The sequence below is a fragment of the Ranitomeya variabilis genome, chromosome 6 (assembly GCF_051348905.1).
Source record: "Ranitomeya variabilis isolate aRanVar5 chromosome 6, aRanVar5.hap1, whole genome shotgun sequence".
NCBI classification, from domain to species: Eukaryota; Metazoa; Chordata; class Amphibia; order Anura; family Dendrobatidae; genus Ranitomeya; species Ranitomeya variabilis.
This window is the reverse complement of record NC_135237.1, coordinates 381,371,568-381,390,779: the sequence shown is the minus strand read 5'-3', so window position 1 is coordinate 381,390,779 and position 19,212 is coordinate 381,371,568. Positions and strand designations below refer to the sequence as shown.

General features: G+C 38.7%; 1 protein-coding gene across 1 annotated transcript in view; it reads left to right on the top strand.

Moving 5' to 3' along the window:
• Positions 1-19,212, top strand: part of TSHZ1 (teashirt zinc finger homeobox 1) — a 139,740-nt gene that overhangs the window by 49,010 nt on the left and 71,518 nt on the right. The gene's annotated exons all lie outside the window — the stretch shown is intronic.

Below are 19,212 nucleotides of genomic sequence, written 5' to 3'. Positions count from 1 at the left end.
TAGTGAGGGCTGGTCCCCTTTCATTTTGTCTGCATACAGCTAATTTATGTTTTTTGCCGCCAGATGTGGGCTGACAGCCATCACTCAGTGATTCCTTCCCCCCACTGTTTTCGGAGGTCGGCAAAATAGTCACGTTTCCCATTTTACAGAATCCCCATCAACATTATTGAAGATGGATGTATCTTTAAAGCTAAGATTGATTGTGGATATCGGAGTTATGGTGTCATTTATCATGGTGAATATTATTTAGACTTGGATTGTACAAGGCTGTAACTTGAGACACAGCCAGGGGAGGAGGAGGGACAATCTGGAAACGAGGATCTGTGAACTTTAATAGATGGATGTCTTGTTTTATTTATTTACTAGCTGTACTACCCGGCTTCGCCCGGGTTAATGACTGCTGTTAGCAAAATAGAATGTGTTAACAAAAATGTATTCTGCACACAAAAACCACAAAACAAATAGATAGAAATGTAATTATTAAAAGGCAAAAACTAAGCTAATAGAAGCATTTCACAACATATATTAGCTTTGTTATACTGAGAATGTCTTTGTTGCCTATATTAACCAATCAGAGCTCAGGTTAATTAACTGTAGCAAAATAGAAGCTGAGCTGTGATTGGTTGCTATTGGCAGCCTGATAAATCCCCAGCCAACAGGAAGCCCACCCCCTGGCAGTATATATTAGCTCACACATACACATAATAGACTGGTCATGTGACTGACAGCTGCCGTATTTCCTATATGGTACATTTGTTGCTCTTGTAGTTTGTCTGCTTATTAATCAGATTTTTATTTTTGAAGGATAATACCAGACTTGTGTGTGTTTTAGGGCGAGTTTCATGTGTCAAGTTGTGTGTGTTGAGTTGCGTGTGGCGACATGCATGTAGCGACTTTTGTGAGATGAGTTTTGTGTGGCGACATGCGTGTAGCAACATTTTGTGTGTCGAGTTGCATGTGACAGGTTAGTGTAGCAAGTTGTGTGCAGCAAGATTTGTGCATGGCGAGTTTTGCGCGTGGCGAGTTTTATGTGTGGTGCGTTTTGAGTATGTGCAAGTTTTGTGTGAGGCAACTTTTGCATGTGGTGCAACTTTTGTACATGTGGCAATTTTTCTGTGTGTGCAAGTTTTGCATGAGGTGAGTTTTCCATGAGGTGAGTTTTGCACGTGTGGCGAGTTTTGCGTGAGCCTAGTTTTGCATATGGCGAGTTTTGCATGTAGCGAGTTTTGCGCGTTGCGAGTTTTGAGTGGTGACTTTTGTGTTTCGACTTTTATGTGGCGAGGTTGGTGTGTGTGTGGTGAAATGTGTGCTGAGGGTCGTATATGTGTTCAAGCACGTGGTAGTGTGTGGCGCATTTTGTGTTTGTGTTCATATCCCCGTGTGTGGTGAGTATCCCATGTCGGGGCCCCACCTTAGCAACTGTACGGTATATACCCTTTGGCGCCATCGCTCTCATTCTTTAAGTCCTCATTGTTCACATCTGGCAGCTGTCAATTTTCCTCCAACACTTTTCCCTTCACTTTTTCCCCATTATGTAGATAGGGGCAAAATTGTTTGGTGAATTGGAACGCGCGGGGTTAAAATTTCACCTCACAACATAGCCTATGACGCTCTCGGGGTCCAGACGTGTGACTGTGCAAAATTTTGTGGCTGTAGCTGCGACGGTGCAGATGCCAATCCCGGACATACACACATACATACATACACACATTCAGCTTTATATATTAGATATACCTGTATGTAATCTCCTGTATATAGTATATACCTGTGTGTCATCTCGCCTATATATAGTATATATCTGTGTGTCATCTCCTCCTGTATATAGTATATACCTGTATGTCATCTCCTCCTATACATAGCATATACCTGTATGTCATCTCCTCCTGTATATACTATATACCTGTAGGTAATCTGCTCCTGTATATAGTATATACCTGTGTGTCATCTCCTCCTGTATATAGTATATACCTGTATGTCATCTCGTCCTGTATGTAGTATGTACCTGTATGTCATCTCCTCCTCTATATAGTATATACCTGTGTGTCATCTCTCCTGTATATAGTATATATCTGTGTGTCATCTCCTCCTGTATATAGTATATACCTGTGTGTCATCTCCCCTGTAAATAGTATATACCTGTGTGTCATCTCCTCCTGTATATAGTATATATCTGTATGTCATCTCCTCCTGTATTAGACCTCGTTCACACGTTATTTGGTCAGTATTTTTACCTCAGTATTTGTAAGCTAAAATGGCAGCCTGATAAATCCCCAGCCAACAGTAAGCCCACCCCCTGGCAGTATATATTAGCTCACACATACACATAATAGACTGGTCATGTGACTGACAGCTGCCGGATTCCTATATGGTACATTTGTTGCTCTTGTAGTTTGTCTGCTTATTAATCAGATTTTTATTTTTGAAGGATAATACCAGACTTGTGTGTGTTTTAGGGCGAGTTGTGTGTGTTGAGTTGCGTGTGGCGACATGCATGTAGGGACTTTTGTGAGATGAGTTTTGTGTGGCGACATGCGTGTAGCAACTTTTTGTGTGTCGAGTTGCATGTGACAGGTTAGCGTTGTGTGCAGCAAGTTTTGCGCATGGCGAGTTTTGCGCGTGGCGAGTTTTATGTGTGGTGCCTTTTGAGTATGTGCAAGTTTTGTGTGAGGCAACTTTTGCATGTGTTGCAACTTTTGTGCATGTGGCAATTTTTCTGCGTGTGGCAATTTTTCTGCGTGTGCAAGTTTTGCGTGTGGCGAGTTTTCCATGAGGTGAGTTTTGCACGTGTGGCGAGTTTTGCATGTAGAGAGTTTTGCGCGTGGCGAGTTTTGAGCGGCGACTTTTGTGTTTCTACTTTTATGTGGCGAGGTTGGTGTATGTGTGGTGAAATGTGCGCTGAGGGTGGTATATGTGTTCGAGCACGTGGTAGTATGTGGCGCATTTTGTGTGTGTGTTCATATCCCCGTGGTGGTGTGGTGATTATCCCATGTTGGGGCCCCACCTTAGCAACTGTACAGTATATACTCTTTGGCGCCATCGCTGTCATTCTTTAAGTCCCCCTTGTTCACATCTGGCAGCTGTTAATTTGCCTCCAACACTTTTCCTTTCATTTTTTCCCCATTATGTAGATAGGGGCAAAATTGTTTGGTGAATTGGAAAGCGCGGGGTTAAAATTTCACCTCACAACATAGCTTTGATGCTCTCAGGGTCCAGACGTGTGACTGTGCAAAATTTTGTGCCTGTAGCTGCGACGCCTCCAACACTTTTCCTTTCACTTTTTCCCCATTATGTCGATAGGGGCAAAATTGTTTGGTGAATTGGAAAGCGCGGGGTTAAAATTTCGCCTCACGACATAGCCTATGACGCTCTCGGGGTCCAGACGTGTGACTGTGCAAAATTTTGTGGCTGTAGCTGCGACGGTTCAGATGCCAATCCCGGACATACATACATACACACACACACACATTCAGCTTTATATATTAGATATATTTTCTCTTTTTTTTCACTCCTCTGGCTGGATAAAGGAAAATCCGCTCATTTTTTGAGGGCCAGACCTTTTCGTGTATATAAAATAAACTTTGGCACTCAACTTGTGATCATATGAAAGGTTTTAATGGCAGCCACTTGTACATTAAAACCTTTCATATGATCACAAGTTGAGTGCCAAAGTTTATTTTATATACCTGTGGGTTTGGGAACCCTCTTTGTACACCGTCTCAGCTGTGCCACGATCTATCACACTATAGACCTTTTCGTGTAAGCTGCAGTCGTTAACTGATTATTAATAGAAGACAATGATACATTTCGACATTATTTTTATCATTCCATTACTTTTATCTACTTTATTTGAGCTTTTTAATAGTTTGTTGTTGATTTTGCTTTTGTTTTATTACGATCATTGTGCATTGTTCTCTCTTTCTTATTTAATATATACTGCAAAGTGGAAGTATCTTCTCAGCAGCTCTACCCATAGCATTTAGGTAATGTTTACATGGCGACATCCAATAAATAAAGATAGGAGATTTTCTCACCCTTTTGTGCCGCAAACATTAGAGAGTCGCATATTTTTATTGGATAAAATGTACAGGAACTGGCAGGGAAGCGGTAAGTTGAAATGTAATCCAGACCTGTTTTAGCACTTTCATTAATAATCCAAATTTCTAAATTGTAAATCCATAAAATCATTCTTTACAGACAGGCAGTGGTAGGGTAACATAACCTGCGCGTCCCGAACCATTAGGCTTTTAGTCGTGGTATAGAAAGGTACTTGCATCATGCTTGTTTGAGAAAGAGCCCCCGAAGTGTTGCTTGTGGGTGCATGTCTCCATTCCGACACCAGCTCCAAGCCACGTCTCTGAACAATTGTGGATTGTCTTTCTACAGCTCTTGAAATTGACTTTTTACCTATGGACTTGCACATTACTGTAATAAAAAAGAGCGGCTAGTGCTACTGTTGACTTTGTGTGCCGAATTTGAATATGTACATGATGGGGTGGAATTTTTAATGAATGAAGAAAAGTTTTGCATTAAATATGTCAAAGAGCAAAGTTTTCTTTTAATGTCGCTGAATTGCCACCAAGGCTTTTGGGCAGCCAGGAGAGTTTGTTCAGAGGTCTTAAAATATCTTTGTACTTAGCAATTTCTGTAGCAGTTAGTAATACTAATGTCTTCTTATGTTGTAGAAGACCTATATTATTAATTAGACCTCTTTTTTTACTGTGTCTTGATTGTCTATTTTCTCTATGTAGCGGGAAAGCTCAAGGCAAATACAATACATGCATCCATAGACCCCTAATCACTTGCCAGTTAATGTTTAGGTTTCTGTGTTTTCCATGCCTCTTTAGGTGTTGTGCCCGTACCAGGGGCGGACATATCATTGGTGCAACCTGTGCGGACGCACAGGGGCCCAAGAGGTAAGAGGGCCCATTTCTACCTCCAAAGCAATTGTAATTTTGCATACTTAGGAGCTTTTGGTCTTGAAAGGGCCCATATATTGTTCTTGCACAGGGGCCCTTTTCTGCATGTGTCTGCCAGTAGCCCGTACACAACACGGGCAGGTGAGTGCTACCACCAATTCTTTCCCCTCTTCTACTTATAGTACTGCCCTCTTGTGTCTGCTTTTGTCTCTATCTACAGTGGGTACAGAAAGTATTCAGGCCCTTTTAAATGTTTCACTCTTTGTTTCATTGCAGCCATTTTGTAAATTCAAAAAAAATAATTTTTTTTCTCATTAATGTACACTCTGCACCCCATCTTGACTGAAAAAAATAGAAATGTAGAAATTTTTGCAAATTAAAAAAAAAAAGAAAAACTGAAATATCACATGGTCATAATTATTCAGACCCTTTGCTCAGTATTGAGTAGAAGCACCCTTTTGAGCTAGTACAGCCATGAGTCTTCTTGGAGATGATGCAACAAGTTTTTCACACCTGGATTTGGGGATCATCTGCCATTCTCCCTTGCAGATCCTCTCCAGTTCCTTTAGGTTGGATGGTGAACGTTGGTGGACATCCATTTTCAGGTCTCTCCAGAAATGCTCAAATTAAGTTTAGGTCAGGGCTCTGGCTGGTCCTGTTAAGAATTGTCACAGAGTTGTTTTGAAGCCACTCCTTTGTTATTTTAGGTGTGTGCTTAGGGTCATTGTCTTATTGGAAGGTGAACCTGCGGCCAAGTCTGAGGTCCAGAGCACTCTGGAAGAGCTTTTCATCCTGGATATCTCTGTACTTTGCCACATTCTTGCTTCCTTCAATGGCAACCAGTCGTCTTGTCCCTGCAGCTGAAAAACACCCCCATAGCATGATGCTGCCACCACCATGTTTCACTGTTAGGATTGTATTGGGCACGTGATGAGCAGTGCCTGGTTTTCTCCACACATACCACTTAGAATTATCACCAAAAAGATCTATTTACGGCTCATCAAAACTGAGAATCTTATTTCTCATAGTCCGGGAGTCCTTCATGTGTTTTTTAGCAAACTCTGTGCAGGCTTTCATATGTCTTGCACTGAGGAGAGGCTTCCGTCAGGCCACTCTGCCATAAAGGCCCAACTGGTGGAGGGCTGCAGTGATAGTTGACTTTGTGGAACTTTCTCCATCTCCCTACTGCATCTCTGGAGCTCAGCCACAGTGATCTTGGGGTTCTTCTTTACCTCTCTCACCAAGGCTCTTCTCCCATGATTGCTCAGTTTGGCTAGATAGCCAGGTCGAGGAAGACTTCTGGTGGTCCAAAACATCTTCCATTTAAGGATTATGGAGGCCACTGTGCTCTTAGGAACCTTGAGTACTGCAGAAATTCTTTTGTAACCTTGGCCAGATGTGTGCCTTGCCACAATTCTGTCTCTGAGATCCTTGGCCAGTTCCTTTGACCTCATGATTCACATTCGGTCTGACATGCACTCTGAGCTATGAGGTCTTATATAAACAGGTATGTGCCTTTCCAAATAAAGTCCTATCAGTTTAATTAAACACAGCTGGACATCAATAAAGGGGTAGTACCATCTCAAGGAGGATCACAAGGAAATGGACAGCATGTGACTTCAATATGAGTGTCTGAGCAAAAGGTCTGAATACTTATGACCATGTAATATTTCAGATTTTCTTTTTTTAAAAATTTGCAAAACTTTCTACATTTCTGGTTTTTTTTTCAGTCGAGATGGGGTGCAGAGTGTACATTAAAGAGAAAAAATGAACTTTTTTGAATTTACCAAATGGCTGCAATGAAACAAAGAGTGGAAAATTTAAAGGGGTCTAAATACTTTCCGCACCCACTGTATATTCCAAGATGTCATTCTTTGGCATTTATCATAACCTTCTGTAATTGTTTACTGGACAACAGGGACTTTTACTACCGTGTACATCATGTTTCTTATTTCTTTTTAGTTTTGTTTGCTCATTTTTAATTGTTATATTAAGCTTTCTGGCCATAACTCCAGAAACTTGTATGATAGTATTTTCAGAAAGAAAACACCAATGCCTATAATGCTCAAAACCTGAATATTAGAGATAGCTTTTCATGAAGGAAAATAATTCACAAAATTTTTCACCTCCTACTAAAGAGTTAAGAATGACAGTCTTATATGATTCTGTAAAGGATATCTTATATGATACTTGATATTCTGAAGGTGGTGTCTCCTACGACATGAAAATACTGCCATTTTGAGCTTTAAGCTCTTAGACATAACTAAGAAGCATTTCTTTAAATAGAACAATAATAAAAAAAGGTATGGAACAAATGCTATTCCTTTTATGTAAAATAACAATATAAATATGTCTTGTAACTCTGAAGCGGTATTTATCTAGTAGAATATTTTTTTTAAAAAAAATTTCTGCTCTTATTACAAACACATTCAGTGAATTGTTCACATTTTGACAAAGCTCGGTTTAGTTGTAAGAGACACCTGGTTTGCAGTTCACTCCCGCACACGGTAATATGACAATGCAATTCTGAAATGTCACCATATAAACCATCTGTCAAATACAGTTGTTATCCCATGTGATGGTTTAAAAACAATGAACTTATAACATGTCAGTGAATTGGTGTCTGGAAATTGCTGTAGAACGACCATGAGATGGAGTTGGAATAACAACAGGAGAGATTTTTTCGTAGTATCTATGTAGTGCTCGCCAAACAAGCTGCAGAAGAGAAATCTGAATAAGACAAGCTATAGCTATCTATTTATTCAAGCTGTTTTTGTTCCTTTAAAATATATTCAGAGTGTAGATATTTAAAGCGGTTCCTTAGTTTTGTATAAATATAGTAAATTGTATAACCCATTGGGATAATTTCCCGGCAATGGCTATTTAAAGGGGTCATTGCATAAACAACATGTTACCTATTCAAAATGTAATTAATAATTCCACTACTTCAACCCCTACCAGTCATTGGAGCAAAGGTTCAAAAGTCCTCTATGTAAGTAGAATGGTAGCGAACATGTGCAACCAGTGCTCAATTTATTGTCTATAGGTGGTAGCACGTGCTTACTAATGCTCAACTAATACATTGGACCATGAGCCCCCAATTCTTGTGTTCAGTGGAAGACACAGCTGATAGACCCCCCAGTCATCATACATCTATCGCCTATCCTGTGGATAGGTTAAGTATGTTTTTATTTATTTACAATCTTGAAGGCAATAGATAAGGCATACACTTAAGATGCTATGGGAATACACCCCACACTGTGGTGCGTTATGTAATCCCATGCATCAATTTACTGCGTCCCTGGGATCTCGTGACACAATTACTACACAATATATAGAATCTCTGAATCAATATTACAGAATCCCCTTAATCCTTATTATAACCAGAAAATTTCTGTCTAGCTTGTTTCAAAATTTGCTTCATTATGTTTAATTTTGGACATGCATTGACTCAAAAGTAGTCCTTTCCGGCAGAAGCATTCCCACGTCATACATCTTGCAGGTTGCTGTACTTTTTAGTACCACTGAAAATATTAATATATATATATATGTATTTGCATACATTTTAAGTAGGGATGTGGACATTTTTAGAGTAGAATTGAATTGTACTCTAACTTTACAAAAATCAAGCGCATGTGCAGAGATGTTCTGGGCCTAGTGTGATTATGCAGGGGTAAGATGCGCCGAGGACCAAATGGGAGAAAATGAGTTGTGTATGTGAGTGGTGATGTTTTTTTCTACAGCACATGTTTATGATGTCTTGGGTTCTCTCCAGACTTCAGAGCATAATAAGAGATATTCAGTTTGCAAAACAAAAATTTGCTGAAAATCAAATTTCCCTGCAATTTAGCAAATTCGAACATTGTCAAATCCTCTCATCTCTAATTATAACTATTTTACAATCTTTCTTAAAGTGTTAAGTCAGACAAGTTAAAATAAATCTGTTGTAAGGCAGGAGACATGTGTCACTCCTTCCTTTCAACGAGATTTCTAAATGACAGGATGATTTTCCAGCTTAGGCCATATGTGATATTTCTACTATGCAAGATATTGTTAGCAAGATCTGTCTATGGCGACACATTTAGACTGTGAGTGGTATCCATATTTATCTGATATTTGCACCAAGACAGTTCAGTGACACATAATCACTGTGCCATATAAATGATGTCTTGTTAAGGTCACTGTCTAGAGACAAGGATAACATTTGTATGAATAGTACCCTGTGAAGTATCTTATTAGGGTGTAAATTATACTATTATCGAGTATTAGAGATGGGCAAATAAATTTAGAGTGAAATTTAATTCTACTAGAATTTTAGCAAAATCCTCATTTGCCAAAATGTGCTTTTTTGTCATTCAAATCCATGCCGAATCAGTAAAATGGCAGCCACCTTACTACTCATCAGTCCAGCGCTTCCACATCACCTATCCAGTCTTTGCCACATCTTCATTTTGCTGGTGCTCTTTTTAAAAACCCTGTGAGGTCACTGTATCATGACATTACAGCATGCACTGTGACCTTGTGTGCCTATGCACAGAACACCATCAGACCTCATAAAATCCCGAAGTCCAAGCCCAGTATGAGAGACCCTGAGATTTCAGCCAAGGCGGCAGCAATCTAAAGACAATGTGCAGAAGACTGGATCAGTGATGATGAGGAGTGGAGGAGCCAGAGAAGTGAGCAGCAAGGTGAGTATATGTATTTTTCTTTATATCTTCAGTTTGTTATGCTCTGAGATCTGGAGACAATCCAGAGCTTAATAAAGGACATTAAATTAATTGAGAATAACTTCTTTGTGAATTGAATTTCCTTCAAAGACCTTTGAACAGTCGAATTCGAATTTTGCCTGATCTGCTGATCTCTATAGAGTGTGCAGATAAGATAATATTACTGTAGTGTGCATAAAAACAGTTCTCAATCACTGAATGGCTAATCCAGGGCTAACATATTAATGACCAACTGGCCACTGCAGTACTTGGCCAAGGCCACTAAGATGCGTTGTTCAGCTTCATATTCTGGAGAAGGCATAATCTGATCGGTGGGGGTGCTGGGTGTTAGCCCCTCACCAATGTCATACTGATGACCTATTACCATAAATAGGTCATCAATACGTTAGTTCTGGACAATAAATTTAAACAGGGAAATTAAACTGAATCCAGAGCAGATAATTTTCCTTATTTCAGTATTTTGGAATAAAGATAATTCTGAACCAGTATCATTCCCTTCAGGTTCAAATCAAGTTAGAACCCATAGAAAGCACATATCTAAAACTATGCCCACTCTCCCCATGCAGTGAATAACTTTTATATGAATGCTCAAAACAGAAAAAAACATAAAACTTATATTCTATGAACCGGTAGTTGTTTATCAGGTTTTTTCATTATGACATACATGTGAATTGTGATATGCTTGATACAATAAAGGTCTACCATGTATGCCCAGACCCTATTTAGTAATATTGTGCTACATACAGAAAATTGAAGTGGAAAAAATGTCCCTTATTTGTACTTGTATTACACACAGAATGTTTTCCATCTGTAAATGTAATTTTACAAGTTATGATTTCATAGAAATCATTAAAATCATGATTCATACTGAAATGTCCCCTCGGTATTGCTAATATATTTGGATACATTTCAAATTCACAACCTGGATTGTCTTTTTTAGGCACTTGAGAATTAGGTATGTTTCTCTTACTCGTTTGTGGAAAGTCATTTCTTTGTGTGATTATATTGGGGAGAAGGTGATAATTCATCACTCAATTTTAGAAAGTACTTGAGTGTACTTTAATGTGTTAGAAGCATCACATTAGCTGGAGTATGTGGAATTATAGTTTAATTTTCGTGAGTACCTCATTGTGCCTCATTGCTAAAATACGACTATGTGTTTCTCTACAGCAGATGTCTAAGATGACACTAGTATAAAACTCAATAGCTGTGTATTTTAGTTTGATTTTAAAGTAACAATGTCTAATATTGCTTTTACATATGCAGAGGAAGACATTTTTTCGAGAAGTGGTCCAGTGTTCCAGTTGGCAGACACTGGAACAATGGAAGACATACCAGTAATTGTGACTTACCTTAAAGGGAGTCTGTCATCACAAAATGATGTTGTCCATCTATCTTCATCCGTCTCTTCCTTGACTGACAGCTCTGCCTTTACCATAGTAAGAGGATGGTTCCAAGAGGTGGGTAGGTGTCCTCAACTGCTCAGCCGCACCAAGGGTGCACCGAGTGCCATTTCTCGATATGAATTTTGTGCCGACAGAGTCAATTTAAATTTTTTACCTGGTACTGCTGAACCTGACAGCTGATGCATGCTACCCATTCCCAAGGCAGCATGTATCAGGCACTGGCTGTATGAACTCAGCCTGTTATGTTTGACTCTGAAATGCTGCAGAGTTTCAGAGAAAGCCACACTTTAAAAGCTGTCAGGACTGGCGGCTTCTCCATGTCCACTTACCTTGAATGACAGGTCTCTCCCTATACGTACATGAAGGCACAGACATGTCACTCCAGGTCAGCAGGCAGGGAGAAGCTGCCAGGGACCCGCCCCTCCGACTGTACAGCCATTCAGCTTGGTCCCTGGTGGCTATTAAAGTATGTTTTCTCTGAAATGCCACAGTGTTTCAGAGTCAATCGTGCAGCCAGTTCCTGATACATGCTGCCCACAAATTGGGCAGAATGTACCAGCTGTCATGTTCTTTTTAAAAGAGTGCTCTATTTTTTTGTGTTTGTTTTCTGACAAATTGGAAGTGGCACAAGGGTGCTAGATTTATAATTCACCATGGTCAATCCAATGCAAATGGCAGGTGAAAGTCTTAGGGTACGTTCACACAGGACTTTTTTGCTGCTTTTTTTTGCTGCTTTTTTTATGCTAATTTAGGTGCGTTTTTTTGGTGCGTATTTGGTGCGTTTTTTGGGTACGTTCACACAGGACTTTTTTGCTGCAGATTTTTGCTGCAGTTTTTTGCTGCTTTTTTTATGCCAATTTTCAGCTGCTAGGACACCTCACAATGGCTCTTCACACCTTACTACCAGGAACTCCCTCACAATAGATCACAATCAGGACACCTCACAATGGCTCTTCACACCTCACAATGGCTCACAATGGCTCTTCACACCTCACTAACCACACCCCTAAGCTCTTGGCTGTGAGATCCCTTCCTGCTGGCCATGATTTTCTGCACAAAAAACGCAGCAAATAATGCTACATGCGTTTTTTCAGCGTTTTTGCAGCGTTTTTTTCATCACCCATTCAAGTCAATGGGTGAAAAAACGCTGCAAAAACGCTGAAAGAAGTGACATGCCCTATGTCCAAAAAAAGCAGCAAAGCAGAAAATACTGATCAAACAAAAAACCAACGTGTGTGCATGAGATTTCTGAAATCTCATAGGCTTTACTGGTACTGTAAAAATTAACGCAACCACAGATACAACAATCACTGTATACCAAATAATCTACAACCAAAATATAAGGAATTTGTTATATGTATTTATATATACACCAGTGATGTGTGTTCTGTGGAGAGTAGTGTGGAAACCCACTAACCGAAGAAAGCTACCACAGCCAATATGGAACCACCCAGAGATAACACCAAGCAGGAGTGAGATATAAAATGCCTTTATTTAAATTGACAGCAATACAACATATATAAATATAGCAATTGTGCGCGCAAATGGGAATAATAATATAAAAATACTAAAACCAAGGGGAAATTAATACAGGCTGACCCTTTTATATTATAATCTCAGGTTAATGTGACCTCCAAGAGTAAAAAGTACATAAAACTATATAAAAAATATGTGCAGTTCATAAAATACTACTGATAGTGCAGAGGGTTGTATACAGAACATTAAAGTGCCATGTGATGAAAAAATTATTATAAAAATTACATGCTGTAGAATTTAAAATAATATGTTTGTTGTTTATGTTAATTCATAATATATGTGCAAGAATTTACGCAAAATAAAGTGCAATATGCAATACTGCGCTAAAACCACAAGATATGTAATAATGATATCCGCAATAGCACAATAGAAAGTAGTGGAAGATATATAAAAAAATATTAGATACTACAGTATTTACTTGTGGTGTTGTGTACTTACTCACAAAATATGTGCAAAAAAAATTGTACAAAAAAATATTCGTGCAAAAAAATGTGTGCAACCAAAGAGCAAAATCAAATATACAACACAGTGCAAAAATCATAAGTTATATAATTGAAGTATCCGCACCAAGTGCACAATATGCGGACATAGATATAAGGGTGTCAGTGTCAAATCAAATAGCTGGAAATTGCACCATATTTCACAGTGTATATTTTAGGAGGTGTCATAAGAATATCAAGCCCACAGACTTAATCCAATTAGAAGAGGAATGTAATGACGTAATATACCTGTATAAAGGGTCAGCGAAGTCCCATGCAGCGCACCCCGACGCGCGTTTCGGATCTAATCCTTCGTCAGGGGGCGTCCCTGACGAAGGATTAGATCCGAAACGCGCGTCGGGGTGCGCTGCATGGGACTTCGCTGACCCTTTATACAGGTATATTACGTCATTACATTCCTCTTCTAATTGGATTAAGTCTGTGGGCTTGATATTCTTATGAAACCTCCTAAAATATACACTGTGAAATATGGTGCAATTTCCAGCTATTTGATTTGACACTGACACCCTTATATCTATGTCCGCATATTGTGCACTTGGTGCGGATACTTCAATTATATAACTTATGATTTTTGCACTGTGTTGTATATTTGATTTTGCTCTTTGGTTGCACACATTTTTTTGCACGAATATTTTTTTGTACAATTTTTTTTGCACATATTTTGTGAGTAAGTACACAACACCACAAGTAAATACTGTAGTATCTAATATTTTTTTATATATCTTCCACTACTTTCTATTGTGCTATTGCGGATATCATTATTACATATCTTGTGGTTTTAGCGCAGTATTGCATATTGCACTTTATTTTGCGTAAATTCTTGCACATATATTATGAATTAACATAAACAACAAACATATTATTTTAAATTCTACAGCATGTAATTTTTATAATAATTTTTTCATCACATGGCACTTTAATGTTCTGTATACAACCCTCTGCACTATCAGTAGTATTTTATGAACTGCACATATTTTTTATATAGTTTTATGTACTTTTTACTCTTGGAGGTCACATTAACCTGAGATTATAATATAAAAGGGTCAGCCTGTATTAATTTCCCCTTGGTTTTAGTATTTTTATATTATTATTCCCATTTGCGCGCACAATTGCTATATTTATATATGTTGTATTGCTGTCAATTTAAATAAAGGCATTTTATATCTCACTCCTGCTTGGTGTTATCTCTGGGTGGTTCCATATTGGCTGTGGTAGCTTTCTTTGGTACTGTAAAAAGCAGCTGAAAATTAGCATAAAAAAAAGCAGCAAAAAAGTCCTGTGTGAACGTACCCTAATGAAGAATATTTCCATTATGGGTGGTCTTGATGATTTTAGCAAGTTATTTCATTTCTTGAGTAATATTCAATCTTGTATTACTGAAAGCTGAAATCTGCCAAATTGTTTTCATAGTATGTAAAACTATAATTTAATATAATAATAGAAATAGATGAGTGACAATAACTACATTTTTCAGTAAATAGAGAACAAAGCACATATGTTCCTCAGGTGTTTTTAGCACAGTTTTGGTATGCAGAAAGGTAGGAAAACACGAACAAATCTACAGGGAGTGCATCATTTGTTATGCAGTGTTACTATGAATGAGCTCCACAAACATGGAAGCAAGTCCTAATAATGTGGATGGGAAAATAAAGAAAAACAGCTGTGTACATATTTTCAGTTTTACAATGTTAGAGGTTATGATGTCAGTTTGTTCTCGAAGAGTAATGGACGGCAGCCTTTGATTGATTACTATGCATATCTTCACTTTTATATACACACTGTGGATCAGCTCACACACAAAGCATATTGCTCCAATGCTTGTTCCATCCAAACTATTGAGCTAGAATTGAGCTGAGTGAAAAATGTGGAAAAGAAAGCTTGAAAAAATTGATTTTAGATGTGTATGATAAACACATATTCTAGGCAACATGATAACATAGGATGAGGTGAAAGTAGAAAGTTAACCACAGTACTCTTATAAGGACTTCCAGGAACTAGGTCTTCACACCCACACAGATGCAACGTCCCAATCTCCAAGGAGCTCACTTGGATAAATTAAAATACGATGAGGCGTCTACAGCTCTGGCAAAAATTAAGAGACCATCACATCAAAACCCTGTCATGGGCATCCCAATCTCAAGACCTGAACCCCACTGAAAACCTCTGGAATGTAATCAAGAGGATGATGGATAGTTACAAGCCATCAAACAAAGAAGAAATGCTTACATTTTTGTGCCAGAAGCAGTGTGAAAGACCAGTGGAAAGCATGCCAAGATGCATGAAAGCTGTGATTAAAAATCATGGTTATTCCACAAAATATTGATTTCTGAACTCTTCCTCAGTTAAAACATTAGTATTGTTGTTTCTAAATGAATTTGAACTTGTTTTCTTTGCATTATTTGAGGTCTGAAAGCCCTGTTCTTTTATTTTGACCATTTTTCTTTGTCAGAAAAAAAATACAAAAATTATTGCTTGGAAATTCGGAGATGTGTTGTCAGAAGTTTATAGAATAAAAGAACAATTTACATTTTACTCAAAAATCTAATATATAAAGCTGAATGTGTGTATGTATGTGTGTATGTGTGTATGTATGTCCGGGATTGGCATCTGAACCGTCGCAGCTACAGCCACAAAATTTTGCACAGTCACACGTCTGGACCCCGAGAGCGTCATAGGCTATATTGTGAGGTGAAATTTTAACCCCGTGCTTTCCAATTCACCAAACAATTTTGCCCCTATCTACATAATGGGGAAAAAGTGAAAGGAAAAGTGTTGGAGGCGTCGCAGCTACAGGCACAAAATTTTGCAGTCACACGTCTGGACCCCGAGAGCGTCAAAGCTATGTTGTGAGGTGAAATTTTAACCCCGCGCTTTACAATTCACCAAACAATTTTGCCCCTATCTACATAATGGGGAAAAAGTGAAAGGAAAAGTGTTGGAGGCATCGCAGCTACAGGCACAAAATTTTGCACAGTCACACGTCTGGACCCTGAGAGCGTCATAGGCTATGTTGTGAGGTGAAATTTTAACCCCGCGCTTTCCAATTCACCAAACAATTTTGCCCCTATCTACGTAATGGGGAAAAAATGAAAGGAAAAGTGTTGGAGGCAAATTAACAGCTGCCAGATGTGAACAAGGGGGACTTAAAGAATGAGAGCGATGGCGCCAAAGAGTATATACTGTACAGTTGCTAAGGTGGGGCCCCGACATGGGATAATCACCACACCACCACGGGGATATGAACACACACAGAAAATGCGCCACACACTACCACGTGCTCGAACACATATACCACCCTCAGCGCACATTTCACCACACATACACCAACCTCGCCACATAAAAGTTGAAACACAAAAGTCGCCGCTCAAAACGCGCCACGCGCAAAACTCTCCACATGCAAAACTCGCCACACGTGCAAAACTCACCTCATGGAAAACTCGCCACACGCAAAACTTGCACACGCGGAAAAATTGCCACATGCACAAAAGTTGCAACACATGCAAAAGTTGCCTCACACAAAACTTGCACATACTCAAAAGGCACCACACATAAAACTTGCCACGCGCAAAACTCGCCATGCGCAAAACTTGCTGCACACAACTTGCTACACTAACCTGTCACATGCAACTCGACACACAAAAGGTTGCTACACGCATGTCGCCACACAAAACTCATCTCACAAAAGTCGCTACATGCATGTCGCCACACGCAACTCAACACACACAACTTGACACACGAAACTCGCCCTAAAACACACACAAGTCTGGTATTATCCTTCAAAAATAAAAATCTGATTAATAAGCTGACAAACTATAAGAGCAACAAATGTACCATATAGGAATCCGGCAGCTGTCAGTCACATGACCAGTCTATTATGTGTATTTGTGAGCTAATATATACTGCCAGGGGGTGGGCTTACTGTTGGCTGGGGATTTATCAGGCTGCCAATTTAGCTTACGAATACTGAGGTAAAAATACTGACCAAATAACGTGTGAACGAGGTCTAATACAGGAGGAGATGACATACAGATATATACTATATACAGGAGGAGATGACACACAGGTATATACTATTTACAGGGAAGATGACACACAGGTATATACTATATGCAGGAGGAGATGACACACAGATATATACTATATACAGGAGAGATGACACACAGGTATATACTATATAGAGGAGGAGATGACATACAGGTACATACTACATACAGCAGGAGATGACATACAGGTATATACTATATACAGAAGGAGATGACACACAGGTATATACTATATACAGGAGCAGATTACCTACAGGTATATAGTATATACAGAAGGAGATGACATACAGGTATATGCTATGTATAGGAGGAGATGACATACAGGTATATACTATATACAGGAGGAGATGACACACAGATTTATACTATATATAGGTGAGATGACACACAGGTATATACTATATACAGGAGGAGACTACATACAGGTATATACTATATATAGGAGGAGATGACATACAGGTATATACTATATACAGGGGAGATGACACACAGCAGGTATATACTATATACAGGGGAGATGACATACAGGTATATATTATATACAGGAGATGACATACAGGTGTATACTATATATAAGGGAGATGACAAACATGTATATACTGAGGTGAAAATGAAAGGTGTGAGGTGAAAATGAAAAGGTGTGAGTGCAAAATGAGAGGAGTGAGGGAAAATAGTGGAGTGATCGGAAAATGACAGATGTGAGGTCGAAATGACAAGTGTTAGGGGGGAATGAGAGGAGTGAGGGGGAAAATATAAGAGAGGAGTGAGGGGGAAAATGAGAGGTGTGAGGGAGAAAATGAGAGATGTGAGGGGGAAAATGAAAGATGTGATGGGGAAAATGAGAGGCGTGATGGGAAAATAAGAGAAGTGAGGTGCTATAACTAACCACAGATATTTACTATGCCCAGACAACGCTGGGCTCTTCAGCTAGCTTAGATTTACAATCTCCATGCTTTTCTCATGGTCAACTTTATGTGGCCTGTTCAAGAGTTGGAACAGCCAAAAATCTGTTTGTCTTTGCACCTGAAGGAAAAACTAAGAATGTCGTTTATCAAAAGGCTCTCGATTAAGTAGTAGAAGATTACTTCACATTACTTGGCCAATTTAGTTAAATCTGTGTGGAATATCTCTGGTGTTGAAATATATGTTGTAAAATGCTTCTATTAGCTTAGTTTTTGACTTTTAATAATTACATTTCTATCTATTTGTTTTGTGGTTTTTTGTGCAGAATAAATTTTTGTTAACACATTCTATTTTGCTAACAGCAGTTATTACCCCGGGCGAAGCCGGGTAGTACAGCTAGTATACCTATAAAAACAAAAATCAGATAAATTGAACATGTTGCAGTGGTATCTTAATTTTTGCCAGAGCTGTATGTTTTTGTAGTTTCCTTGTCCAAAAGTCACATAACTTGTTACATACAAAATTAATAAATTAGAATAATGTATGCAATCACAATATTTCCTATAACGCTTTACTCACATGTCCATTTGGTAGTTTTTTTGGTCTGTTCTTTTTTAGGGACAGAATTATTTTCATGCTAAAATGGATCCATTTTCTAACTGATGCTAATGGAAGCAGAGATGCCACATTGATTATTATGGGTTAAGGCTGGTTTCAGCTTTTTAGAATGGAAACAAAAAAAACATTCAGAACTCTTTTTTTAATTCTAAAAAATGACACAAAATGGAAACCAGTCATACTTCGTGATAAAGATTGGGTTCCCTTTGCTTCCTTTTGCATCTGTTCGAAAATTGATCTGTTATGTACATGAATTCCATTTGTTCCTAAAATTTAAGAGACAACTCATATTTTTTTTTTAATTTAAAGCTTCTCACAATAGTTGGTCGGAATTTGGGCCCATTCCTTCTGACAAAAACTAGTGTAACTGATCCAGGTTTGTAGGTGGCCTTGCTCGCATCTGCCTTTTTAGCTTTACCCATACATTTTCAATAGGATTGAGATCAGGGCTTTGTGATGGCCACTCCAAAACATTGACTTTATTATCCTTAAGCCACATTGTTACCATTTTGGCAGTATGCTTTGTGTCATTGTCCATTTGGAAGACCCATTTCCGCCCCAAG